Genomic DNA, 27693 nt, shown 5'->3' with positions numbered 1-27693 from the left:
ATGTGCAGCCATCAGCAGCCTTTCAGACTGTTAGCCAGAAGGAAAGACAGAACAGACTAAGGAATGCGTCCGTTTTATTCAAGCACAGTACAGAACCATAAGCATTTTTATTTTTCATTTTCCACTCTGTCCACCTTTATTCTCCACAAGCAACCGTATTACTTTGTTTAGGCCTGTAATTATTGTATTGCACACATCTTGGGTCCGCCTTATCTCCAAAAGGTGAAGTAAAATACAAAATTCTAATTTCATCAATAAACTGACTAAAACACATTTTGCTAGTTTTAGGCCATCTTTGCCTCACAACAGAAACAATTTCTTACATTTCTCAGGCCATCTATTGCAGTGTAGTCAGTTTATTAATGAAATTGGAATTTTGTCTAAATATAAGAAAATTATACTTCCTTAGATTTTCATTTTCTGCAGTGGAGTTACAATACCTGATTTCAGGTAAGTCATTTCTGCTTCCATAATCACTGCTCTCCCTGGTGGATGGATAAATCATTGCAAGTACTTTACACACATCATCGTGGGGGATCTCATTATAGCCAAGGTGCCACCCAAGGCCCAGCAGGGACCTGTCATGGACCAGCCAAGGACCAGCCAAGGCCCCATCATGGAAACAGGGGAAAATTCAAGCGGCTACATCTGTAAATTTGGTGCACATGAACCTTTCCAGTGTTGTTTTTCGCTGTTGTTCTGCATATCAGGGAATCTGTGCACTACATGGTGTGTTTTTATAGGTCAAGTTCCCCTGCTGAAATGCAGGCAGCCCAATTCAAGACCAGCGCATAAGTCTCCCAAGCATGTGTTTCCTATATCCGATAAGATGGCAGAATTTCTCTCAATGTGCAATACTGACTGCCAAGTGCGATATCTGTGATGTATGTGATGTACTTTTCTTGTAGAGTGACATAAGGATTCACTTTAATTAAATGTGTGTCCCCTATCTTTATAATCCAAAAGGACGAACCAGTACCAGCAGTGGAGGCCGTCAGAAGAAATGCCGCACTGGGCCACCGGCACCCAGTTCCCAAACCATATCTGGATCTGCTCCCATCCCGTTGGCGACCAGCAGGGCTCAGCAGGGCAGAAGACGCCGTAGAAATACGGCGGGAGGCCGGTCAGGCCGTAGAAAGAAGTGTAAAAAACAGAAGGGGCCATTTACAAAAAATTTGCAGAACCTGCTAACCTTCAGTAACCCCTTTGATTCAATCCAGGTGGGTGACAAGATCCCGTGTGTGGATCTCACCCAGAGTGACGACGAGGTTGCTACCATCCTGTGTCGCACTCCATCAATGTCAGAGCCTGAGCCCTGCTCACCAGCCTTCTCCTCCACTTCCTTCTTATTTCCATCACCAGTCCCATCCTCTTTTGCCTCCTCTCCATCCCCATCTTTTTTTACAGACTCTCCTCCTCCGTCACCATGTGTAGTCTCACCTGTAAGCCCATCTCCACACCCATCTTCACCTCCAGCCACAGTTCATCCCACCCCTCTGTATCAGGTTCCAGCGCAAGCTGCAGCCCCCTCATCTGAGCTGGTTACGGGTCCGACACCCCTACTTATTTCCCCTTCTGTTGTTTTTGAGAAAATGGAAAGATTCAATAAGATGCATAACTTTTATCTATGCAACTATTCTAAAATGACCTATGATGCCAAGTGCCTTGCTCATTACTGGTGTAATCAGTTTTGGAATGATTTTCAACATGCAGTTTACATCTGCAAGCAGGGGAAGAATCAAAATTCAGAGAATCACTACTCATATGGTGATAATGAGGGTGCCCAAGCTGAGCTGATATTTGATGATGAGGCGCTGGATCAGCTAAGTGCCATCCCCGGGGTCCTGGAGATGGCTGTGGAGATGGGCTATCAGTGTGATGTAAATAGTTTTTCATAGAACCTGTAAATAATTAGGTGAGACATCTCACAAGTACTTAGGATAATATAAGATTAAGGTAGTTTAACCTTATCTTAACTAATCCTAAGATTGTATGATATAAGATTACATAGGATAAGACTAAGAATAGGTTAAGATAAGGTTGTATATAATGTAAGATAACATAGAATAAGATAAGACTAAGATAGGATAAGTTAAGATTAAAGTAAGATAGTATGACATAAGATTACATAGGATAAGATAAGAATAGGTTAAGATAAGACTTCTTATTCTTGTTTTTCTATTAAATAAATATGGATTATTTTGCGTATGGTTTGTGTCTGTGAGGTTATTTAAAATATTGTGAAGTTTGACACAAAATTTGATTAGTTTAAATAATGATTGGTTAAACTGATGTACATGTAGAGAATTGTAGTGGTCTTGCTATTGAATTAAAGGACTCTTCAGATCTCAAGTGCAGTGCAAAAAGTATAGAGGGGTAATTCATTAAATGCTGCACGCACAGGGACATTTTTTTGGTGTTAAATCCAAATTGCATGACCATTCTACTGCAAATACAGGCCTTTAAGTTTAAAGGTGCCATGGAACTCTACTTTGAAAGCTTGTGAAACAGCAAAAAAGTTGTTGTTTCTTTGTTTTCTGCACATGCGTCCACCAACCGGAAGGAGCCAGAGAGTGGCATTAAGAGTCTGCAGCTGTGTATTATTGCAACAGTAGACTAAGCTAATTTCCTAGATCCTTAAATTTGCAAGCACTCATTTGAAGAGACAATGAACCTTTACCATATGTAAACTTAATCAACTTAAAACACATAAAAGACATTCTCCTTCACCTTCTCCCTTATACTACAAGCCTTCCATTTCAGTTTAGCTGATTTTTAACACAGCTGACTTCTCCACTTGTAATGAATCCTGCATATGTGACAAACCACGATACGCCACTGCCTGGTCATGCCTGTGAAGTTAACTAGAATGTCACTAGCAGGCTGGCAAATTAATCCACAAGTTGTAGAGTACAGCACTGCTGCTTGCTAATTGCTTTATTTTTCCCGCCTATAATGACATTCAGTGAGGAATATTTGATAGCGTACTTTCCTGCATACTTTGTCAATTTGCACCAGGCACCAACGCAGCTTCTCCCCTTGGTTTACTAGTCATGGGAAAACAATGTTCGCGGTGAGCAAGCTGGGCCCAACAGGGTGTGTCACGTGACTTACTTGCATCTTGCCACAGGCAGTGATGGGCTATATTAAAATGTCTGTAAGCCTAGTGATAAAGGTCCTTAAAATGACAGAAAGCAAACTAATAAATAAAACTACACATATTTGTTAATACTTTCAAATGCGTCAGACACATACAGTAAGATCTCTCAAAGTATTTTCTGACATTTTTTTTTCCCGCCCACTAAAATACAAATCAGAAAATGCTCAGAAGCAATTACACATGTATTCTAAATACGTTGAACTACATCCACACTAGGGAAACTTAAAATATTATCTTGACAGTTGGTTAAAACCAGGCACAACTTGAGGAATAATGGAACTCAAAATGGGCTGGGATATCCCTGATCTGTCTGCCAGTTCCTTTCGGTATGTTCCGCGACAAATTCATCGTTCAGTTCTACCAGAATCACTCTTGGCACTCTGAAAGAGCGGATAAGCCACAAATCATCACTGGGAAGATAATCATTGTCATCTCTAAATACTCCCTCCCTTAATATTTGGGCACAATGTCCTCTGCCATAATCAAGCTGCATGTTATGGATTTTTACACTGATGGTTCACACTCTTCCCCAATCAGGAACCGTGGGTTGACAGATTGATCCGCGCTGCAGTGAACGCCCAGACCACCGCTTATAATGCTGGTCTCAACACTGGACTTTCTACTACGGCGCTGTGGAGAGCATCCCGACTCAGAACATTACTTCCTGATTTGGGAATAGCTGTGTTCAGGATCGAAAAGCCTGCAATTATTTAAATCTGATTTTAGGAAAACTTGTCATGGTATAAAAAGCACACCACCAAATGCATGAAATCTGAGTAAAATGTTTACCTTTTTAACGCAACCATAATAGAGGGGTCTGCATTTGCATTTATCACAGTCCCTGTAACAATCTAACATCATAGCACCACAACTATTGCGGATTCAGCCAACGGTGGCAACGTTACTAGCCAGCAGCGTTGTGCAGGTTACTGGAAATTACTAGTTATCAATTACTGCATATAAAAGTACTTATAACGAGGGTGGGACTGGGCCATGAGTCTGCGAGGAGTTTCGACGTGTGGTGGGTGCGGCAAGGGGCAGCATCAGCGCATGCTCCCCCAGCTTGACCTAACCTGTATATATATATATATATATATGTATATATATAGCCTGATAAAGGAAGATAAGAGTGGGCTAAAGGTTGCATATTGATCACTTTAACATCGCGCCAACATCGGGGGAATATGGAATCAAATGATCGGTGGCGATGTTTCTGCAACACAGAGATGTTTGCTGATGGGTTTTCAAGCATCGCGGAGATATAGTGCCAATGCATGTGTGCTCTCTGGCTAGTTATATTATTTCAGCGTTGCAGCCATGACAGTGCCAGACAATACAACCGTCTAATTGTATCTGTCAGCGTACCTACAATATCACACATTCATCACGCCACGGTGAGGTCGGATGGCGTTACATCATAAACAGGAAATTAGGGGAACATGCTAACACTGATATCTCTTCAAGCCATCATTAGTGGCTCCCTCATCTGGCCTCAGAAGTGGTTGCATCCCAGAGCCACCTGCTGGTCTTGGTGGCACTTCAGTGTTTGCCTGTAGAGGAGATGCTCAGTGGCAGTGATGGTGGGAGTCCCAGATGAGACAAGATGAGCACAGAGCTGTCCAGCCCATTGTTGCCAAAGGTCACATTCTACCAGAATGCCCTGACACTAACTTCCAAACATCCCACGGACCCCAGCTATCCCCTGTAGGGAAACTGAATAAGAAGCCTTTACCCTGGGCAGAAAATGCATTGTTTGTACAGTACGTCTTAGTGACAGAGTACCAATTTCAGAGGGCATTTTGTTGAAAAACATGCAGTGAAATATCTAATAACGATATCGGAACATTCAAACACAGCATACAATACAGTTTGCAAATGTAAACAGTTTTATTTAAAAGGACAGTTTAATTTCAGAGCCAATGGCCGTGTGACCAAAAACATTTGAATCATTATTATTCTCTTAGTAAAATGAAAAGCAGAAAACATTCCTGGAGCCTTCAATTTAGCGTGCACAGTGCCCTCTACAGGATTCTGTCGAAACAGCATCCCCGTCAGCCTCGTTCGCAGAACGTAGGAGTTCTTTTCCCAGCGTACCCTTTTCTTTATAAATCCCAAAATCTCCTTACAAATGTAAGTATGAATGTTTGTCATCTTTTTCGGTCACACGAAGCCTTTATAAATGAGATTCCCCCATTAATGCGTTTACATGGCTATGCTCTGTAACTGCGCCATTAAAAACACATGAAAACATCTTAATTGCGTCAAGGCACGTAAACGTAGTCACATGACAAAAGATAACTTCGTGACTTAGCAAAGTGCAGGTTCTTCGTTTCCTCTGTGTGGACCATAGAGCTGTGTATCCGAGTCTGACGACCCGCCACGTTTTAAGATACAGAGAATACACGTCAATATGCTGCTATATTTTGGAATTTTTTTAATCTGATCTCAGGAAAACTTGTCAAGGTATAAAAAGCACACCGCCATGAAATCTGAGTACAAATGTTTGCTTCTTTTTTTTTAACGCAACCATAATAGAGGGGTCTGCATTTATCACAGTCCCTGTAACAATCTAACATCATAGCACCATAACTACTGCGGATTCAGCCAACGGCGGCAACGTCACTAGTCAGCAGTGTTGTGCAGGTTACTGGAAATTACTACTCATCAATTACCGCATATAAATGTACTTTTAATACGGGTGGGATTGGACCATGTGTCTGCCAGGAGTTTCGACGTGTGGTGGGTGCAAATGGTCGGTGGCGATGTTTCTGCAACACAGAGATGTTTGCTGATGGGTTTTCAAGCATCGCGGAGACATAGTGCCAATGCATGTGTGCTCTCTGGCTAGTTATATTATTTCAGTGTTGCAGCTATGACAGTGCCAGACAATACAACCGTCTAATTGTATCTATCAGCGTACCTACAATACCACCCATTCATTGCGCCATGGTGAGGTCGGGTGGCGTTACATCATAAACGGGAAATTAAGGGAACATGCTGCCTTTATCCATTAATATTTTCACGCAAGACAAAGGTAAAGAGTGCATTTAAATTTCAGCACCTTCCGTGTTTTTTAATGGCAATTAGTTACATTACTCCTTACAGACAAGAGTAGTGGGATTATAGTAACGCCTTACTACCAACACTGCTAGGCTTGCTAATGCTAACGTTAGCAGTACAGCCTTATGCTACTTCCTCTCGCAAGATAAGATAGCGTTACTGTCACTGTGCAAATACAATGAGATGTCTTTGGAGCAAGGCTGTCGACGCCATGTTAAGGATAAAAGTACAAGTAAAATACAATATAAAATCAAAGAAACATACACCAACAGTAAAGAAGAACAAGGATGCGTAAAATACTGGTACCGGAAGCAAATAAACCAATAAAACACAGTCAGAGGAACACTGGAGAGTTCGGAGCAGCTGCGAATGTGCCGCCATCATTGTTCAGAATTCTTCACTTTGCGTTGCTACAGTGGAAGAGTGAAATGGCTGAAGATGGATTACAGAATTTTCCAAGTGTGCTAAACATTCAGTTGTAAATAAAAACCAGTGTGAGATAAGAACGTCTCCTCGCCATTTCCTTCTATTCTGATTGAATGGGTCGCTTAACGATCGCTGTGAATTCTGGGAGTCTGTGGAACGTCACGTCTGCAGCTCTCGCGTTACTTGCTGCCAGGAAGGAATTCTATTTAAATACTTCAATACATTTTATTTATAACATTTTCTGTTTTTAGGCGTGTCTTCTAAATTTACGGTGCTTCTATTATCTTTCCGCGCTTTTGTCAATATATATCGTGTGTCTGGTCATTTGATTAAAGTGCTTGAAGACTTTGCCACGCGCTGACACTAATCGACCACCATATCTTAGCAACCGCATCATAACAATTCTAATTCCGTTTCGAGTTTTGATTCAAACATTCAAAGCAGCTCAGATTTGCACTTTCCCAGCAAAAGACAAGACGCGAAAGATGTCTGCCTTCATCTACCTGCGGAGAATCGACTGGCTCCTGCCAAATGACGCCGTCAGTGTCCGGATTGCTCCGGAAGACATCCCCGGTTCAGTCAGCCATGGTAAGAACGGCAAAATGATGCCTAGAATATCTCAGCACTCGAAGAATGAAAGTCAGAACAGGCTTGGCTGGTCTTGTTGAATCTTGCAGTCTGTGATAACTATCTTATTTTGGAACTACGTGTCTTAGGATACTAAATAATAAAATGGTTCACCTTTAGCCCAACGGTGATTTGTTACCATGAAGCAGTAAAAATACGGGGCTCTTTTCAGCATGTCTGCTGTACTGCACAATGAAATCCGTAAAATCTGTGGCTGTGATGTGTTTGAACATAACAGGAAAGCGACGTCAAATGGTAAGGTAACAGGTGAACATGTCCCACATTGGCAAAAGCCAGCCAACGGGAGTAACCCCCCTCCTTCTGGGGGTGTGCCTAAATTCTCGTCTGAACGCGCTCATTTATTCACTTGCAGGGTGTTGCCATGAGATGGCGCTTTCTTTACAAAAACACATTTTAGTTGTGGTCACAAGTTCATACACAAGTACAACAAGTATCAACGAGAATCTTTTGGTAGCCATTAGCAAGCTTCTGGCATAATTGATACTTTAAAGTAAACTGAAGCTACAGCCAAAGTTTTTACAACACCGGAGACAAACAGGGCTAGGTACTTGGATAGCGAGCATGCCGGTACATACTAATCCAGCGCTATGATGTCATACAGTAACGAGACAGGAACTGTTTTGAAGCTTGGCATCCTGATCAGGAGTGACAATTTGTTGTTCTAATATTCATTTATTGTTTTGCATTGTTCCTGGAATAATGTGATTGCACATTTTATTCATCGACGTTTAATCCGTTGCATGTTATAAACTGTAAAAAGGCTAGTATTGTGTCTTTTCTTACAGTTGTTTTCAATTGCTAAGACAGGGTAGTATCTAGGGTAGCATCTCCACATGCCTGATCCATCCTTGGCATTGCTCTGGAGGAATATCCTGGCATCCAACATTCATTGTTTGATCTTGTGTCAACTGACATAATTTCTTTGTATTATGTGTTTTTTACAATCTGTTTTAGAAAGGGTCTTGATAGTGATTTAGCAAAATGACATGTTTCAGTTTTGACTGTCTTATTAGCAGTTTTTGGGTCAGTATGTAGGTATGTGCAAATTGGCCTCTGAAAATGTAATATTGTGAGTGAGACAGGAATCCATGGCTTTTGAAGCATTTAGTCATTGATTGCATTTTGTATGAAAGCAAAGTGAAATGCTAAACAGTTTAGCCCACATAAGTAAATGTTGTGGTGACTGCATGAAGAGTTTTGAGAAAGCAACTTCAGTATTGCAGTATTTGTCTTAGCAAATGAAAAAAAAACCTGTAAAATTCACACTGCCTTTCCAAACTGATTGGTGTGAAGAGCAGTGACAGACAGTCCAGACTGATGGGCCATTGACAGTATGCAAAGGTCTGGTGACTCCAAAGTCACTTCAAAGTTGTAACACTTTAGTAATCAAACCTCATACAATTTTCTGAATGTCTCATTCACCTTTGTGTAGCCATCCCCTATGTCTGTTGGAGGTTTGATACTGTCAATGGCCCAGCTTCAGAACTCAAGCTTAGGCTAGAAATATTTATAATGTGATTTTTTACAATTTGTCAGCACCACTGAAAATAAGTTTTTGAAAAGTGTATGTTTAAAGTAGATTTTAACAAAAAAAAAAAAAATATATAGAATAATCACATTCTAAATGTTGACAGATTATTGGTGCTGAGTTTGTGCTGAATAAAAGCATTCGTAGCACTTTGGGATAAATGTTTTTTAGACAGGTGAAATATTTAACAGTTTTTCTGAATTGCTGAAATATTAGAAATCGTTTTGGGAACAAAACTGCCGATTGCCAAAAGTCATTTATTGAATCAGTTACTTCTTTGGCAAAACTTTAAACCATGGTCACCTAGTTAGACACAATTTGCAGATCTCAGTCATCCTTTTTGCAAAACTCAAAACACATTCCCATTCATCAAAACACATTTTGCGCTATGGTGAACTTTGATGCAAAATAGAAAACACAGGCCACAGAAGTTAAGCGCAGCCAGCACACAGTAGTCATTTGAACACAATGACTCAAAACTATTCACACACATTTCTAAACATTTGAGGAAGCCAAAGAGTGACTAGAACATAGAATACGTGCCATAGAAGGATAGGAGTTGCATTTTGAAGTCAAGGTACAAATGGGTCACACAGAGGATTCTTTCTGCATCACTCAACAAGGGATAGCATCGCTAGACCCAGCCCTGAGACATGGCGATGAGGCAGGATGAATATTCTTCTGTGACTCTGGCTTGGCAGTTGCACAACATTTTACTGTAATATGCCTCTCGTTTGTTTACTTTTTGGCGTTGTTCTTTACAGTCACTTTTCTGGAGTACTGAGTATGGCAAACGTTACATATTAATTATCAGTCATATGGTAGACGACCATAATTTTTTTTAACTATTATTATAGTCTTACGGTTTCTCATTTACATGTCAACAACAGTTTTGATTGGTACTGTTTTCATTTTTTGCTGTAGAGTGCTATGACTGTTCAGTAGTGTACCTTTACCCAACTGACGAGATGCATGGTCTGAAAACAGTGTTTGCTTTTGAGCAAAGATAATATAGTTTTGAGAAGATTGTTTGATTTTGCAAGACAAGCGTAAGGTTTTGTGAGTTTAGCTTGAATTTTAGAGTTTGTGCTTAGTGGTTTGATTACAGGAGATGAGAGATTTTAGGACATGTGTTTTAGCAATTCAGAAAAACAGTAAAATGTCAAGGCCTGTCAGACTACTTTGAAAGTGGGTGAGAGGCCTCAGACTCCATAGGGTTACAGTAAATACTTGTTATGCTATGTTTCTTTTATGTTCCTCTTTTTGTGTCTGGTACTATGACAAAAAATCCCAGTCTATCTATCTAGTGCTACTTCATTATCCCATTGTCTTTCTGCAATGTTCTCATGTACAGTACTGTCAGCAAAACAGCATGATACTACCACCACCATGCTTGACCGTTGGTTCAGTGTTCTTAGGTTAAGAAAACAACCTCACCTTGATCCCCTGCAAACATATCTCTTTTCATTGTGGCCAAGCAGAGAAGTTTATGACAGATTCACACGTCATCGTGACTGCCCCCAGCCCTCCTGTGAATGTGCAGCCATCAGCAGCCTTTCAGACTGTTAGCCAGAAGGAAAGACAGAACAGACTAAGGAATGCGTCCGTTTTATTCAAGCACAGTACAGAACCATAAGCATTTTTATTTTTCATTTTCCACTCTGTCCACCTTTATTCTCCACAAGCAACCGTATTACTTTGTTTAGGCCTGTAATTATTGTATTGCACACATCTTGGGTCCGCCTTATCTCCAAAAGGTGAAGTAAAATACAAAATTCTAATTTCATCAATAAACTGACTAAAACACATTTTGCTAGTTTTAGGCCATCTTTGCCTCACAACAGAAACAATTTCTTACATTTCTCAGGCCATCTATTGCAGTGTAGTCAGTTTATTAATGAAATTGGAATTTTGTCTAAATATAAGAAAATTATACTTCCTTAGATTTTCATTTTCTGCAGTGGAGTTACAATACCTGATTTCAGGTAAGTCATTTCTGCTTCCATAATCACTGCTCTCCCTGGTGGATGGATAAATCATTGCAAGTACTTTACACACATCATCGTGGGGGATCTCATTATAGCCAAGGTGCCACCCAAGGCCCAGCAGGGACCTGTCATGGACCAGCCAAGGACCAGCCAAGGCCCCATCATGGAAACAGGGGAAAATTCAAGCGGCTACATCTGTAAATTTGGTGCACATGAACCTTTCCAGTGTTGTTTTTCGCTGTTGTTCTGCATATCAGGGAATCTGTGCACTACATGGTGTGTTTTTATAGGTCAAGTTCCCCTGCTGAAATGCAGGCAGCCCAATTCAAGACCAGCGCATAAGTCTCCCAAGCATGTGTTTCCTATATCCGATAAGATGGCAGAATTTCTCTCAATGTGCAATACTGACTGCCAAGTGCGATATCTGTGATGTATGTGATGTACTTTTCTTGTAGAGTGACATAAGGATTCACTTTAATTAAATGTGTGTCCCCTATCTTTATAATCCAAAAGGACGAACCAGTACCAGCAGTGGAGGCCGTCAGAAGAAATGCCGCACTGGGCCACCGGCACCCAGCTCCCAAACCATATCTGGATCTGCTCCCATCCCGTTGGCGACCAGCAGGGCTCAGCAGGGCAGAAGACGCCGTAGAAATACGGCGGGAGGCCGGTCAGGCCGTAGAAAGAAGTGTAAAAAACAGAAGGGGCCATTTACAAAAAATTTGCAGAACCTGCTAACCTTCAGTAACCCCTTTGATTCAATCCAGGTGGGTGACAAGATCCCGTGTGTGGATCTCACCCAGAGTGACGACGAGGTTGCTACCATCCTGTGTCGCACTCCATCAATGTCAGAGCCTGAGCCCTGCTCACCAGCCTTCTCCTCCACTTCCTTCTTATTTCCATCACCAGTCCCATCCTCTTTTGCCTCCTCTCCATCCCCATCTTTTTTTACAGACTCTCCTCCTCCGTCACCATGTGTAGTCTCACCTGTAAGCCCATCTCCACACCCATCTTCACCTCCAGCCACAGTTCATCCCACCCCTCTGTATCAGGTTCCAGCGCAAGCTGCAGCCCCCTCATCTGAGCTGGTTACGGGTCCGACACCCCTACTTATTTCCCCTTCTGTTGTTTTTGAGAAAATGGAAAGATTCAATAAGATGCATAACTTTTATCTATGCAACTATTCTAAAATGACCTATGATGCCAAGTGCCTTGCTCATTACTGGTGTAATCAGTTTTGGAATGATTTTCAACATGCAGTTTACATCTGCAAGCAGGGGAAGAATCAAAATTCAGAGAATCACTACTCATATGGTGATAATGAGGGTGCCCAAGCTGAGCTGATATTTGATGATGAGGCGCTGGATCAGCTAAGTGCCATCCCCGGGGTCCTGGAGATGGCTGTGGAGATGGGCTATCAGTGTGATGTAAATAGTTTTTCATAGAACCTGTAAATAATTAGGTGAGACATCTCACAAGTACTTAGGATAATATAAGATTAAGGTAGTTTAACCTTATCTTAACTAATCCTAAGATTGTATGATATAAGATTACATAGGATAAGACTAAGAATAGGTTAAGATAAGGTTGTATATAATGTAAGATAACATAGAATAAGATAAGACTAAGATAGGATAAGTTAAGATTAAAGTAAGATAGTATGACATAAGATTACATAGGATAAGATAAGAATAGGTTAAGATAAGACTTCTTATTCTTGTTTTTCTATTAAATAAATATGGATTATTTTGCGTATGGTTTGTGTCTGTGAGGTTATTTAAAATATTGTGAAGTTTGACACAAAATTTGATTAGTTTAAATAATGATTGGTTAAACTGATGTACATGTAGAGAATTGTAGTGGTCTTGCTATTGAATTAAAGGACTCTTCAGATCTCAAGTGCAGTGCAAAAAGTATAGAGGGGTAATTCATTAAATGCTGCACGCACAGGGACATTTTTTTGGTGTTAAATCCAAATTGCATGACCATTCTACTGCAAATACAGGCCTTTAAGTTTAAAGGTGCCATGGAACTCTACTTTGAAAGCTTGTGAAACAGCAAAAAAGTTGTTGTTTCTTTGTTTTCTGCACATGCGTCCACCAACCGGAAGGAGCCAGAGAGTGGCATTAAGAGTCTGCAGCTGTGTATTATTGCAACAGTAGACTAAGCTAATTTCCTAGATCCTTAAATTTGCAAGCACTCATTTGAAGAGACAATGAACCTTTACCATATGTAAACTTAATCAACTTAAAACACATAAAAGACATTCTCCTTCACCTTCTCCCTTATACTACAAGCCTTCCATTTCAGTTTAGCTGATTTTTAACACAGCTGACTTCTCCACTTGTAATGAATCCTGCATATGTGACAAACCACGATACGCCACTGCCTGGTCATGCCTGTGAAGTTAACTAGAATGTCACTAGCAGGCTGGCAAATTAATCCACAAGTTGTAGAGTACAGCACTGCTGCTTGCTAATTGCTTTATTTTTCCCGCCTATAATGACATTCAGTGAGGAATATTTGATAGCGTACTTTCCTGCATACTTTGTCAATTTGCACCAGGCACCAACGCAGCTTCTCCCCTTGGTTTACTAGTCATGGGAAAACAATGTTCGCGGTGAGCAAGCTGGGCCCAACAGGGTGTGTCACGTGACTTACTTGCATCTTGCCACAGGCAGTGATGGGCTATATTAAAATGTCTGTAAGCCTAGTGATAAAGGTCCTTAAAATGACAGAAAGCAAACTAATAAATAAAACTACACATTTTTGTTAATACTTTCAAATGCGTCAGACACATACAGTAAGATCTCTCAAAGTATTTTCTGACATTTTTTTTTCCCGCCCACTAAAATACAAATCAGAAAATGCTCAGAAGCAATTACACATGTATTCTAAATACGTTGAACTACATCCACACTAGGGAAACTTAAAATATTATCTTGACAGTTGGTTAAAACCAGGCACAACTTGAGGAATAATGGAACTCAAAATGGGCTGGGATATCCCTGATCTGTCTGCCAGTTCCTTTCGGTATGTTCCGCGACAAATTCATCGTTCAGTTCTACCAGAATCACTCTTGGCACTCTGAAAGAGCGGATAAGCCACAAATCATCACTGGGAAGATAATCATTGTCATCTCTAAATACTCCCTCCCTTAATATTTGGGCACAATGTCCTCTGCCATAATCAAGCTGCATGTTATGGATTTTTACACTGATGGTTCACACTCTTCCCCAATCAGGAACCGTGGGTTGACAGATTGATCCGCGCTGCAGTGAACGCCCAGACCACCGCTTATAATGCTGGTCTCAACACTGGACTTTCTACTACGGCGCTGTGGAGAGCATCCCGACTCAGAACATTACTTCCTGATTTGGGAATAGCTGTGTTCAGGATCGAAAAGCCTGCAATTATTTAAATCTGATTTTAGGAAAACTTGTCATGGTATAAAAAGCACACCACCAAATGCATGAAATCTGAGTAAAATGTTTACCTTTTTAACGCAACCATAATAGAGGGGTCTGCATTTGCATTTATCACAGTCCCTGTAACAATCTGACATCATAGCACCACAACTATTGCGGATTCAGCCAACGGTGGCAACGTTACTAGCCAGCAGCGTTGTGCAGGTTACTGGAAATTACTAGTTATCAATTACTGCATATAAAAGTACTTATAACGAGGGTGGGACTGGGCCATGAGTCTGCGAGGAGTTTCGACGTGTGGTGGGTGCGGCAAGGGGCAGCATCAGCGCATGCTCCCCCAGCTTGACCTAACCTGTATATATATATATATATATATATGTATATATATAGCCTGATAAAGGAAGATAAGAGTGGGCTAAAGGTTGCATATTGATCACTTTAACATCGCGCCAACATCGGGGGAATATGGAATCAAATGATCGGTGGCGATGTTTCTGCAACACAGAGATGTTTGCTGATGGGTTTTCAAGCATCGCGGAGATATAGTGCCAATGCATGTGTGCTCTCTGGCTAGTTATATTATTTCAGCGTTGCAGCCATGACAGTGCCAGACAATACAACCGTCTAATTGTATCTGTCAGCGTACCTACAATATCACACATTCATCACGCCACGGTGAGGTCGGATGGCGTTACATCATAAACAGGAAATTAGGGGAACATGCTAACACTGATATCTCTTCAAGCCATCATTAGTGGCTCCCTCATCTGGCCTCAGAAGTGGTTGCATCCCAGAGCCACCTGCTGGTCTTGGTGGCACTTCAGTGTTTGCCTGTAGAGGAGATGCTCAGTGGCAGTGATGGTGGGAGTCCCAGATGAGACAAGATGAGCACAGAGCTGTCCAGCCCATTGTTGCCAAAGGTCACATTCTACCAGAATGCCCTGACACTAACTTCCAAACATCCCACGGACCCCAGCTATCCCCTGTAGGGAAACTGAATAAGAAGCCTTTACCCTGGGCAGAAAATGCATTGTTTGTACAGTACGTCTTAGTGACAGAGTACCAATTTCAGAGGGCATTTTGTTGAAAAACATGCAGTGAAATATCTAATAACGATATCGGAACATTCAAACACAGCATACAATACAGTTTGCAAATGTAAACAGTTTTATTTAAAAGGACAGTTTAATTTCAGAGCCAATGGCCGTGTGACCAAAAACATTTGAATCATTATTATTCTCTTAGTAAAATGAAAAGCAGAAAACATTCCTGGAGCCTTCAATTTAGCGTGCACAGTGCCCTCTACAGGATTCTGTCGAAACAGCATCCCCGTCAGCCTCGTTCGCAGAACGTAGGAGTTCTTTTCCCAGCGTACCCTTTTCTTTATAAATCCCAAAATCTCCTTACAAATGTAAGTATGAATGTTTGTCATCTTTTTCGGTCACACGAAGCCTTTATAAATGAGATTCCCCCATTAATGCGTTTACATGGCTATGCTCTGTAACTGCGCCATTAAAAACACATGAAAACATCTTAATTGCGTCAAGGCACGTAAACGTAGTCACATGACAAAAGATAACTTCGTGACTTAGCAAAGTGCAGGTTCTTCGTTTCCTCTGTGTGGACCATAGAGCTGTGTATCCGAGTCTGACGACCCGCCACGTTTTAAGATACAGAGAATACACGTCAATATGCTGCTATATTTTGGAATTTTTTTAATCTGATCTCAGGAAAACTTGTCAAGGTATAAAAAGCACACCGCCATGAAATCTGAGTACAAATGTTTGCTTTTTTTTTTAACGCAACCATAATAGAGGGGTCTGCATTTATCACAGTCCCTGTAACAATCTAACATCATAGCACCATAACTACTGCGGATTCAGCCAACGGCGGCAACGTCACTAGTCAGCAGTGTTGTGCAGGTTACTGGAAATTACTACTCATCAATTACCGCATATAAATGTACTTTTAATACGGGTGGGATTGGACCATGTGTCTGCCAGGAGTTTCGACGTGTGGTGGGTGCAAATGGTCGGTGGCGATGTTTCTGCAACACAGAGATGTTTGCTGATGGGTTTTCAAGCATCGCGGAGACATAGTGCCAATGCATGTGTGCTCTCTGGCTAGTTATATTATTTCAGTGTTGCAGCTATGACAGTGCCAGACAATACAACCGTCTAATTGTATCTATCAGCGTACCTACAATACCACCCATTCATTGCGCCATGGTGAGGTCGGGTGGCGTTACATCATAAACGGGAAATTAAGGGAACATGCTGCCTTTATCCATTAATATTTTCACGCAAGACAAAGGTAAAGAGTGCATTTAAATTTCAGCACCTTCCGTGTTTTTTAATGGCAATTAGTTACATTACTCCTTACAGACAAGAGTAGTGGGATTATAGTAACGCCTTACTACCAACACTGCTAGGCTTGCTAATGCTAACGTTAGCAGTACAGCCTTATGCTACTTCCTCTCGCAAGATAAGATAGCGTTACTGTCACTGTGCAAATACAATGAGATGTCTTTGGAGCAAGGCTGTCGACGCCATGTTAAGGATAAAAGTACAAGTAAAATACAATATAAAATCAAAGAAACATACACCAACAGTAAAGAAGAACAAGGATGCGTAAAATACTGGTACCGGAAGCAAATAAACCAATAAAACACAGTCAGAGGAACACTGGAGAGTTCGGAGCAGCTGCGAATGTGCCGCCATCATTGTTCGGAATTCTTCACTTTGCGTTGCTACAGTGGAAGAGTGAAATGGCTGAAGATGGATTAGAGAATTTTCCAAGTGTGCTAAACATTCAGTTGTAAATAAAAACCAGTGTGAGATAAGAACGTCTCCTCGCCATTTCCTTCTATTCTGATTGAATGGGTCGCTTAACGATCGCTGTGAATTCTGGGAGTCTGTGGAACGTCACGTCTGCAGCTCTCGCGTTACTTGCTGCCAGGAAGGAATTCTATTTAAATACTTCAATACATTTTATTTATAACATTTTCTGTTTTTAGGCGTGTCTTCTAAATTTACGGTGCTTCTATTATCTTTCCGCGCTTTTGTCAATATATATCGTGTGTCTGGTCATTTGATTAAAGTGCTTGAAGACTTTGCCACGCGCTGACACTAATCGACCACCATATCTTAGCAACCGCATCATAACAATTCTAATTCCGTTTCGAGTTTTGATTCAAACATTCAAAGCAGCTCAGATTTGCACTTTCCCAGCAAAAGACAAGACGCGAAAGATGTCTGCCTTCATCTACCTGCGGAGAATCGACTGGCTCCTGCCAAATGACGCCGTCAGTGTCCGGATTGCTCCGGAAGACATCCCCGGTTCAGTCAGCCATGGTAAGAACGGCAAAATGATGCCTAGAATATCTCAGCACTCGAAGAATGAAAGTCAGAACAGGCTTGGCTGGTCTTGTTGAATCTTGCAGTCTGTGATAACTATCTTATTTTGGAACTACGTGTCTTAGGATACTAAATAATAAAATGGTTCACCTTTAGCCCAACGGTGATTTGTTACCATGAAGCAGTAAAAATACGGGGCTCTTTTCAGCATGTCTGCTGTACTGCACAATGAAATCCGTAAAATCTGTGGCTGTGATGTGTTTGAACATAACAGGAAAGCGACGTCAAATGGTAAGGTAACAGGTGAACATGTCCCACATTGGCAAAAGCCAGCCAACGGGAGTAACCCCCCTCCTTCTGGGGGTGTGCCTAAATTCTCGTCTGAACGCGCTCATTTATTCACTTGCAGGGTGTTGCCATGAGATGGCGCTTTCTTTACAAAAACACATTTTAGTTGTGGTCACAAGTTCATACACAAGTACAACAAGTATCAACGAGAATCTTTTGGTAGCCATTAGCAAGCTTCTGGCATAATTGATACTTTAAAGTAAACTGAAGCTACAGCCAAAGTTTTTACAACACCGGAGACAAACAGGGCTAGGTACTTGGATAGCGAGCATGCCGGTACATACTAATCCAGCGCTATGATGTCATACAGTAACGAGACAGGAACTGTTTTGAAGCTTGGCATCCTGATCAGGAGTGACAATTTGTTGTTCTAATATTCATTTATTGTTTTGCATTGTTCCTGGAATAATGTGATTGCACATTTTATTCATCGACGTTTAATCCGTTGCATGTTATAAACTGTAAAAAGGCTAGTATTGTGTCTTTTCTTACAGTTGTTTTCAATTGCTAAGACAGGGTAGTATCTAGGGTAGCATCTCCACATGCCTGATCCATCCTTGGCATTGCTCTGGAGGAATATCCTGGCATCCAACATTCATTGTTTGATCTTGTGTCAACTGACATAATTTCTTTGTATTATGTGTTTTTTACAATCTGTTTTAGAAAGGGTCTTGATAGTGATTTAGCAAAATGACATGTTTCAGTTTTGACTGTCTTATTAGCAGTTTTTGGGTCAGTATGTAGGTATGTGCAAATTGGCCTCTGAAAATGTAATATTGTGAGTGAGACAGGAATCCATGGCTTTTGAAGCATTTAGTCATTGATTGCATTTTGTATGAAAGCAAAGTGAAATGCTAAACAGTTTAGCCCACATAAGTAAATGTTGTGGTGACTGCATGAAGAGTTTTGAGAAAGCAACTTCAGTATTGCAGTATTTGTCTTAGCAAATGAAAAAAAAACCTGTAAAATTCACACTGCCTTTCCAAACTGATTGGTGTGAAGAGCAGTGACAGACAGTCCAGACTGATGGGCCATTGACAGTATGCAAAGGTCTGGTGACTCCAAAGTCACTTCAAAGTTGTAACACTTTAGTAATCAAACCTCATACAATTTTCTGAATGTCTCATTCACCTTTGTGTAGCCATCCCCTATGTCTGTAAGCTTCAGAACTCAAGCTTAGGCTAGAAATATTTATAATGTGATTTTTTACAATTTGTCAGCACCACTGAAAATAAGTTTTTGAAAAGTGTATGTTTAAAGTAGATTTTAACAAAAAAAAAAATATATATATAGAATAATCACATTCTAAATGTTGACAGATTATTGGTGCTGAGTTTGTGCTGAATAAAAGCATTCGTAGCACTTTGGGATAAATGTTTTTTAGACAGGTGAAATATTTAACAGTTTTTCTGAATTGCTGAAATATTAGAAATCGTTTTGGGAACAAAACTGCCGATTGCCAAAAGTCATTTATTGAATCAGTTACTTCTTTGGCAAAACTTTAAACCATGGTCACCTAGTTAGACACAATTTGCAGATCTCAGTCATCCTTTTTGCAAAACTCAAAACACATTCCCATTCATCAAAACACATTTTGCGCTATGGTGAACTTTGATGCAAAATAGAAAACACAGGCCACAGAAGTTAAGCGCAGCCAGCACACAGTAGTCATTTGAACACAATGACTCAAAACTATTCACACACATTTCTAAACATTTGAGGAAGCCAAAGAGTGACTAGAACATAGAATACGTGCCATAGAAGGATAGGAGTTGCATTTTGAAGTCAAGGTACAAATGGGTCACACAGAGGATTCTTTCTGCATCACTCAACAAGGGATAGCATCGCTAGACCCAGCCCTGAGACATGGCGATGAGGCAGGATGAATATTCTTCTGTGACTCTGGCTTGGCAGTTGCACAACATTTTACTGTAATATGCCTCTCGTTTGTTTACTTTTTGGCGTTGTTCTTTACAGTCACTTTTCTGGAGTACTGAGTATGGCAAACGTTACATATTAATTATCAGTCATATGGTAGACGACCATAATTTTTTTTAACTATTATTATAGTCTTACGGTTTCTCATTTACATGTCAACAACAGTTTTGATTGGTACTGTTTTCATTTTTTGCTGTAGAGTGCTATGACTGTTCAGTAGTGTACCTTTACCCAACTGACGAGATGCATGGTCTGAAAACAGTGTTTGCTTTTGAGCAAAGATAATATAGTTTTGAGAAGATTGTTTGATTTTGCAAGACAAGCGTAAGGTTTTGTGAGTTTAGCTTGAATTTTAGAGTTTGTGCTTAGTGGTTTGATTACAGGAGATGAGAGATTTTAGGACATGTGTTTTAGCAATTCAGAAAAACAGTAAAATGTCAAGGCCTGTCAGACTACTTTGAAAGTGGGTGAGAGGCCTCAGACTCCATAGGGTTACAGTAAATACTTGTTATGCTATGTTTCTTTTATGTTCCTCTTTTTGTGTCTGGTACTATGACAAAAAATCCCAGTCTATCTATCTAGTGCTACTTCATTATCCCATTGTCTTTCTGCAATGTTCTCATGTACAGTACTGTCAGCAAAACAGCATGATACTACCACCACCATGCTTGACCGTTGGTTCAGTGTTCTTAGGTTAAGAAAACAACCTCACCTTGATCCCCTGCAAACATATCTCTTTTCATTGTGGCCAAGCAGAGAAGTTTATGACAGATTCACACGTCATCGTGACTGCCCCCAGCCCTCCTGTGAATGTGCAGCCATCAGCAGCCTTTCAGACTGTTAGCCAGAAGGAAAGACAGAACAGACTAAGGAATGCGTCCGTTTTATTCAAGCACAGTACAGAACCATAAGCATTTTTATTTTTCATTTTCCACTCTGTCCACCTTTATTCTCCACAAGCAACCGTATTACTTTGTTTAGGCCTGTAATTATTGTATTGCACACATCTTGGGTCCGCCTTATCTCCAAAAGGTGAAGTAAAATACAAAATTCTAATTTCATCAATAAACTGACTAAAACACATTTTGCTAGTTTTAGGCCATCTTTGCCTCACAACAGAAACAATTTCTTACATTTCTCAGGCCATCTATTGCAGTGTAGTCAGTTTATTAATGAAATTGGAATTTTGTCTAAATATAAGAAAATTATACTTCCTTAGATTTTCATTTTCTGCAGTGGAGTTACAATACCTGATTTCAGGTAAGTCATTTCTGCTTCCATAATCACTGCTCTCCCTGGTGGATGGATAAATCATTGCAAGTACTTTACACACATCATCGTGGGGGATCTCATTATAGCCAAGGTGCCACCCAAGGCCCAGCAGGGACCTGTCATGGACCAGCCAAGGACCAGCCAAGGCCCCATCATGGAAACAGGGGAAAATTCAAGCGGCTACATCTGTAAATTTGGTGCACATGAACCTTTCCAGTGTTGTTTTTCGCTGTTGTTCTGCATATCAGGGAATCTGTGCACTACATGGTGTGTTTTTATAGGTCAAGTTCCCCTGCTGAAATGCAGGCAGCCCAATTCAAGACCAGCGCATAAGTCTCCCAAGCATGTGTTTCCTATATCCGATAAGATGGCAGAATTTCTCTCAATGTGCAATACTGACTGCCAAGTGCGATATCTGTGATGTATGTGATGTACTTTTCTTGTAGAGTGACATAAGGATTCACTTTAATTAAATGTGTGTCCCCTATCTTTATAATCCAAAAGGACGAACCAGTACCAGCAGTGGAGGCCGTCAGAAGAAATGCCGCACTGGGCCACCGGCACCCAGCTCCCAAACCATATCTGGATCTGCTCCCATCCCGTTGGCGACCAGCAGGGCTCAGCAGGGCAGAAGACGCCGTAGAAATACGGCGGGAGGCCGGTCAGGCCGTAGAAAGAAGTGTAAAAAACAGAAGGGGCCATTTACAAAAAATTTGCAGAACCTGCTAACCTTCAGTAACCCCTTTGATTCAATCCAGGTGGGTGACAAGATCCCGTGTGTGGATCTCACCCAGAGTGACGACGAGGTTGCTACCATCCTGTGTCGCACTCCATCAATGTCAGAGCCTGAGCCCTGCTCACCAGCCTTCTCCTCCACTTCCTTCTTATTTCCATCACCAGTCCCATCCTCTTTTGCCTCCTCTCCATCCCCATCTTTTTTTACAGACTCTCCTCCTCCGTCACCATGTGTAGTCTCACCTGTAAGCCCATCTCCACACCCATCTTCACCTCCAGCCACAGTTCATCCCACCCCTCTGTATCAGGTTCCAGCGCAAGCTGCAGCCCCCTCATCTGAGCTGGTTACGGGTCCGACACCCCTACTTATTTCCCCTTCTGTTGTTTTTGAGAAAATGGAAAGATTCAATAAGATGCATAACTTTTATCTATGCAACTATTCTAAAATGACCTATGATGCCAAGTGCCTTGCTCATTACTGGTGTAATCAGTTTTGGAATGATTTTCAACATGCAGTTTACATCTGCAAGCAGGGGAAGAATCAAAATTCAGAGAATCACTACTCATATGGTGATAATGAGGGTGCCCAAGCTGAGCTGATATTTGATGATGAGGCGCTGGATCAGCTAAGTGCCATCCCCGGGGTCCTGGAGATGGCTGTGGAGATGGGCTATCAGTGTGATGTAAATAGTTTTTCATAGAACCTGTAAATAATTAGGTGAGACATCTCACAAGTACTTAGGATAATATAAGATTAAGGTAGTTTAACCTTATCTTAACTAATCCTAAGATTGTATGATATAAGATTACATAGGATAAGACTAAGAATAGGTTAAGATAAGGTTGTATATAATGTAAGATAACATAGAATAAGATAAGACTAAGATAGGATAAGTTAAGATTAAAGTAAGATAGTATGACATAAGATTACATAGGATAAGATAAGAATAGGTTAAGATAAGACTTCTTATTCTTGTTTTTCTATTAAATAAATATGGATTATTTTGCGTATGGTTTGTGTCTGTGAGGTTATTTAAAATATTGTGAAGTTTGACACAAAATTTGATTAGTTTAAATAATGATTGGTTAAACTGATGTACATGTAGAGAATTGTAGTGGTCTTGCTATTGAATTAAAGGACTCTTCAGATCTCAAGTGCAGTGCAAAAAGTATAGAGGGGTAATTCATTAAATGCTGCACGCACAGGGACATTTTTTTGGTGTTAAATCCAAATTGCATGACCATTCTACTGCAAATACAGGCCTTTAAGTTTAAAGGTGCCATGGAACTCTACTTTGAAAGCTTGTGAAACAGCAAAAAAGTTGTTGTTTCTTTGTTTTCTGCACATGCGTCCACCAACCGGAAGGAGCCAGAGAGTGGCATTAAGAGTCTGCAGCTGTGTATTATTGCAACAGTAGACTAAGCTAATTTCCTAGATCCTTAAATTTGCAAGCACTCATTTGAAGAGACAATGAACCTTTACCATATGTAAACTTAATCAACTTAAAACACATAAAAGACATTCTCCTTCACCTTCTCCCTTATACTACAAGCCTTCCATTTCAGTTTAGCTGATTTTTAACACAGCTGACTTCTCCACTTGTAATGAATCCTGCATATGTGACAAACCACGATACGCCACTGCCTGGTCATGCCTGTGAAGTTAACTAGAATGTCACTAGCAGGCTGGCAAATTAATCCACAAGTTGTAGAGTACAGCACTGCTGCTTGCTAATTGCTTTATTTTTCCCGCCTATAATGACATTCAGTGAGGAATATTTGATAGCGTACTTTCCTGCATACTTTGTCAATTTGCACCAGGCACCAACGCAGCTTCTCCCCTTGGTTTACTAGTCATGGGAAAACAATGTTCGCGGTGAGCAAGCTGGGCCCAACAGGGTGTGTCACGTGACTTACTTGCATCTTGCCACAGGCAGTGATGGGCTATATTAAAATGTCTGTAAGCCTAGTGATAAAGGTCCTTAAAATGACAGAAAGCAAACTAATAAATAAAACTACACATTTTTGTTAATACTTTCAAATGCGTCAGACACATACAGTAAGATCTCTCAAAGTATTTTCTGACATTTTTTTTTCCCGCCCACTAAAATACAAATCAGAAAATGCTCAGAAGCAATTACACATGTATTCTAAATACGTTGAACTACATCCACACTAGGGAAACTTAAAATATTATCTTGACAGTTGGTTAAAACCAGGCACAACTTGAGGAATAATGGAACTCAAAATGGGCTGGGATATCCCTGATCTGTCTGCCAGTTCCTTTCGGTATGTTCCGCGACAAATTCATCGTTCAGTTCTACCAGAATCACTCTTGGCACTCTGAAAGAGCGGATAAGCCACAAATCATCACTGGGAAGATAATCATTGTCATCTCTAAATACTCCCTCCCTTAATATTTGGGCACAATGTCCTCTGCCATAATCAAGCTGCATGTTATGGATTTTTACACTGATGGTTCACACTCTTCCCCAATCAGGAACCGTGGGTTGACAGATTGATCCGCGCTGCAGTGAACGCCCAGACCACCGCTTATAATGCTGGTCTCAACACTGGACTTTCTACTACGGCGCTGTGGAGAGCATCCCGACTCAGAACATTACTTCCTGATTTGGGAATAGCTGTGTTCAGGATCGAAAAGCCTGCAATTATTTAAATCTGATTTTAGGAAAACTTGTCATGGTATAAAAAGCACACCACCAAATGCATGAAATCTGAGTAAAATGTTTACCTTTTTAACGCAACCATAATAGAGGGGTCTGCATTTGCATTTATCACAGTCCCTGTAACAATCTAACATCATAGCACCACAACTATTGCGGATTCAGCCAACGGTGGCAACGTTACTAGCCAGCAGCGTTGTGCAGGTTACTGGAAATTACTAGTTATCAATTACTGCATATAAAAGTACTTATAACGAGGGTGGGACTGGGCCATGAGTCTGCGAGGAGTTTCGACGTGTGGTGGGTGCGGCAAGGGGCAGCATCAGCGCATGCTCCCCCAGCTTGACCTAACCTGTATATATATATATATATATATGTATATATATAGCCTGATAAAGGAAGATAAGAGTGGGCTAAAGGTTGCATATTGATCACTTTAACATCGCGCCAACATCGGGGGAATATGGAATCAAATGATCGGTGGCGATGTTTCTGCAACACAGAGATGTTTGCTGATGGGTTTTCAAGCATCGCGGAGATATAGTGCCAATGCATGTGTGCTCTCTGGCTAGTTATATTATTTCAGCGTTGCAGCCATGACAGTGCCAGACAATACAACCGTCTAATTGTATCTGTCAGCGTACCTACAATATCACACATTCATCACGCCACGGTGAGGTCGGATGGCGTTACATCATAAACAGGAAATTAGGGGAACATGCTAACACTGATATCTCTTCAAGCCATCATTAGTGGCTCCCTCATCTGGCCTCAGAAGTGGTTGCATCCCAGAGCCACCTGCTGGTCTTGGTGGCACTTCAGTGTTTGCCTGTAGAGGAGATGCTCAGTGGCAGTGATGGTGGGAGTCCCAGATGAGACAAGATGAGCACAGAGCTGTCCAGCCCATTGTTGCCAAAGGTCACATTCTACCAGAATGCCCTGACACTAACTTCCAAACATCCCACGGACCCCAGCTATCCCCTGTAGGGAAACTGAATAAGAAGCCTTTACCCTGGGCAGAAAATGCATTGTTTGTACAGTACGTCTTAGTGACAGAGTACCAATTTCAGAGGGCATTTTGTTGAAAAACATGCAGTGAAATATCTAATAACGATATCGGAACATTCAAACACAGCATACAATACAGTTTGCAAATGTAAACAGTTTTATTTAAAAGGACAGTTTAATTTCAGAGCCAATGGCCGTGTGACCAAAAACATTTGAATCATTATTATTCTCTTAGTAAAATGAAAAGCAGAAAACATTCCTGGAGCCTTCAATTTAGCGTGCACAGTGCCCTCTACAGGATTCTGTCGAAACAGCATCCCCGTCAGCCTCGTTCGCAGAACGTAGGAGTTCTTTTCCCAGCGTACCCTTTTCTTTATAAATCCCAAAATCTCCTTACAAATGTAAGTATGAATGTTTGTCATCTTTTTCGGTCACACGAAGCCTTTATAAATGAGATTCCCCCATTAATGCGTTTACATGGCTATGCTCTGTAACTGCGCCATTAAAAACACATGAAAACATCTTAATTGCGTCAAGGCACGTAAACGTAGTCACATGACAAAAGATAACTTCGTGACTTAGCAAAGTGCAGGTTCTTCGTTTCCTCTGTGTGGACCATAGAGCTGTGTATCCGAGTCTGACGACCCGCCACGTTTTAAGATACAGAGAATACACGTCAATATGCTGCTATATTTTGGAATTTTTTTAATCTGATCTCAGGAAAACTTGTCAAGGTATAAAAAGCACACCGCCATGAAATCTGAGTACAAATGTTTGCTTTTTTTTTTTTAACGCAACCATAATAGAGGGGTCTGCATTTATCACAGTCCCTGTAACAATCTAACATCATAGCACCATAACTACTGCGGATTCAGCCAACGGCGGCAACGTCACTAGTCAGCAGTGTTGTGCAGGTTACTGGAAATTACTACTCATCAATTACCGCATATAAATGTACTTTTAATACGGGTGGGATTGGACCATGTGTCTGCCAGGAGTTTCGACGTGTGGTGGGTGCAAATGGTCGGTGGCGATGTTTCTGCAACACAGAGATGTTTGCTGATGGGTTTTCAAGCATCGCGGAGACATAGTGCCAATGCATGTGTGCTCTCTGGCTAGTTATATTATTTCAGTGTTGCAGCTATGACAGTGCCAGACAATACAACCGTCTAATTGTATCTATCAGCGTACCTACAATACCACCCATTCATTGCGCCATGGTGAGGTCGGGTGGCGTTACATCATAAACGGGAAATTAAGGGAACATGCTGCCTTTATCCATTAATATTTTCACGCAAGACAAAGGTAAAGAGTGCATTTAAATTTCAGCACCTTCCGTGTTTTTTAATGGCAATTAGTTACATTACTCCTTACAGACAAGAGTAGTGGGATTATAGTAACGCCTTACTACCAACACTGCTAGGCTTGCTAATGCTAACGTTAGCAGTACAGCCTTATGCTACTTCCTCTCGCAAGATAAGATAGCGTTACTGTCACTGTGCAAATACAATGAGATGTCTTTGGAGCAAGGCTGTCGACGCCATGTTAAGGATAAAAGTACAAGTAAAATACAATATAAAATCAAAGAAACATACACCAACAGTAAAGAAGAACAAGGATGCGTAAAATACTGGTACCGGAAGCAAATAAACCAATAAAACACAGTCAGAGGAACACTGGAGAGTTCGGAGCAGCTGCGAATGTGCCGCCATCATTGTTCAGAATTCTTCACTTTGCGTTGCTACAGTGGAAGAGTGAAATGGCTGAAGATGGATTAGAGAATTTTCCAAGTGTGCTAAACATTCAGTTGTAAATAAAAACCAGTGTGAGATAAGAACGTCTCCTCGCCATTTCCTTCTATTCTGATTGAATGGGTCGCTTAACGATCGCTGTGAATTCTGGGAGTCTGTGGAACGTCACGTCTGCAGCTCTCGCGTTACTTGCTGCCAGGAAGGAATTCTATTTAAATACTTCAATACATTTTATTTATAACATTTTCTGTTTTTAGGCGTGTCTTCTAAATTTACGGTGCTTCTATTATCTTTCCGCGCTTTTGTCAATATATATCGTGTGTCTGGTCATTTGATTAAAGTGCTTGAAGACTTTGCCACGCG

Source organism: Brienomyrus brachyistius, unplaced genomic scaffold (assembly GCF_023856365.1).
Source record: "Brienomyrus brachyistius isolate T26 unplaced genomic scaffold, BBRACH_0.4 scaffold49, whole genome shotgun sequence".
NCBI lineage: Eukaryota > Metazoa > Chordata > Actinopteri > Osteoglossiformes > Mormyridae > Brienomyrus > Brienomyrus brachyistius.
The sequence above is the reverse complement of the archived record's forward strand: the minus strand, read 5'-3'. Positions refer to the sequence as shown.